Below are 2,626 nucleotides of genomic sequence, written 5' to 3'. Positions count from 1 at the left end.
TGGTACTTATGGACAAAACCCGAGTCTTCTATTTTCCAACATTTCAGGTGGATTTAAATTCCTTTGATTACTTATTTAAAACTTGGAGCTATAAAATTTGTTCTTGGGAGGTTTCTTCTAAATTCCCACACAACTTGATGCAATCGCATTTTTTCGTGTTTCCAATGAATTTGTATTGGAGAGATAATTGGAGCTGTTAAATTTCAGGTCCTGGTATTAGGTGATTCGAACTGGCTTGTGAAGAACGGCCCTTCCTACCACAGTACCAGTTGGGAAGTCCCATGGTCTCCAGACTTCACAGCTGCAAATCTGCCCCTGCCCGCTCACACTTGTCTCTGGCCAGTGATGCTTTCCCTAATTAGCACATGACTTAATCTGGAGTCTTGACTTTTTGGTTGCTTTGGCCACAGGCTGGTGGGCTAGCTGGGCACAGAAGTTTATTCAAATCTCAATGCTGTTAGCCTTGGCAGGGAACAAATGGAAGGATGATTTGTCAGGATTGGTTTGGCCAACTCAGTTTGCTCTGAAAACTTGTACCTCTTGCAGTCTAGTCTTGTGTGCAGGCTTTGTGACTGTGGTGTTATGGAGTAGGTTCTGTGTATGCATGTAGAGTGCCATTCTTCAGGAACCATCTACTCTCTCCCTGCTGGTCCGCTGCCTCCCCAGTGCCAGAATTAAATCCTCGTTCGTATTTCCTTAGCCACTAGACCTGACTTTTTACACAGGTGCTGGGAACCTCGGGTTCTCCTTCTGGCTCAGCCAAAACTTTACCAACTTCCTGTCCCCTAGTTTTTGTTTGTTTTATCATTTTCATTGAACCCCACACTGAGAATGACCTCTAGAAAACTGGGATTTGTACTTTTGTTAATTGTTATAACTTGAGAACAGAGGAAGGTTCCTCTCTTTATAGAGAGTAGACAGGTCAAACCTCTACTGCTAATTCATTCATTTTTTTATTTTTATTTATTTATTTATTAAAGATTTCCGTCTCTTCCCCGCCACCGCCTCCCATTTCCCTCCTCCTCCCCCATTTATTTTTTTTATACTGCTTTAAATTGCCGAAGTACCTGATGCTTTCCTGGGTGGTTAAGCCACAGAAAAGGTAGCTTTGCTCAGTGGCAAGTCTAGACCAAATTCCATGTAGACTACAGAGGACATATTTGAAGAAATGTGATTCCTGTTTTGTTTTTACTTTTTGTTTTTTTAGGAAATCTGAGTCTCTGGTTATCACTTACGGAAGGGCAGAGGTTTTTTGGCTTGCACTGAGTCCCACTCAGCTGGAGGAGGGAGAAAGTGACCTAGCGTCAACTGGATGATTTAGGAAAGCACAAAGTCCAGCCAGGCAGTGGTGGCACACGCCTTTATTCCCAGCACTTGGGAGGCAGAGGCATGATGGATCTCTGTGAGTTCGAAGCCAGCCTGGTCTACAAGAGCTAGTGCCAGGACAGGCTCCAAAGCCACAGACTAAACCCTGTCTCCAAAAACCAAAAAAAAACCCAAAAAAACAAAAAACAAAAAAAAAACAACCCCAAAAAAGCACAAAGCCCCAAAGTACAACTAATACTATCATTTAATAATAGGATGCCTTTGGAATCCCTTATTTTTATAAAAAGGGGTTGTAATGGAAGAGTGTGTGACTCAATCGTGACCACGTGTAGAATTGAAGCAAGTTTTCCACCATTTCACCTGCCCGCTTCACTTTTCTTACCCTGGCCCTTTTGGTTCTCACACTTTGGTCTGAGGACAAGAGCCTGCCTATAGCCAAATCTTAAAAATAAAAAAAATAAAAAAACAAACAACAACGAAAAACAGAAAGGAAAAAGAAAAAGAACAATACACAATCCAAACGTCCTGAATGTTTCAAAAATCCAAATTTCTTCATTAAAAAACAACAACAAAAGGACTTTTACAGTGTGATTTGTCTAAGCTCCCCCAAAATTTTGTGTTGTTACTCGAGTGTGCAGATCTTTCAGGTGAAGAAGTCTGAAAAGCCAGTCCCTTCAGGACCGTGAATCATGTGAGCCATCGTTCCCAACAGCTGGGGTACAAATGCTGTCACCAGAAGGAGCACACAACAGGGTTTTCTCACCTCTGCCCCGCCCCATTCCCTTCACGATGGTTTTGGGATGGGAGTGGGCATGAGGCCTCCAGACGGTGGGCGTCGGTGACATCACTGTCCCCCGCCCCGCCACACAGCCGGGCCGGCAGTAGTAACCGGATCGTCTGCGGGCACTGTGTGTAGCAGGGTGACCGCGCTTTTGTCCCCAAGGTATTTCCCAGAAGTCGCGCCGCGCCCTCTGGAGGCCCCGTGGGTCGCCCACGGAAGCCGTCCTCCGCGGGCTGCCCGGCAGCAGAGTCCTACAAGGGGAAACGGGTCACCGAGTCACAGGGCTGGGGCACGTGAGGTGGTGGCCGTTACCACCGACAACCGGGAGCTGACCTATTTCCTGCGAGTGCGAGCGGGCGGGCGGGCGAGCGAGGAGAACGGGTCACGCGCGCTCCTCGGTGCCAGCGTCCTCTACAGTGCCACAGGAGCTCTGGGATTCCTTCCCGAAAAGCAAGGTCCGGGAGCGGACCCGGGCTGGGAGCACGGCGGGAGGCGAGCGGGAGCACCGCCGGGAGAGGC

This window comes from Microtus ochrogaster, linkage group LG4 (assembly GCF_000317375.1).
Source record: "Microtus ochrogaster isolate Prairie Vole_2 linkage group LG4, MicOch1.0, whole genome shotgun sequence".
Classification (NCBI taxonomy): Eukaryota; Metazoa; Chordata; class Mammalia; order Rodentia; family Cricetidae; genus Microtus; species Microtus ochrogaster.
This window is presented reverse-complemented; position numbering follows the sequence as displayed.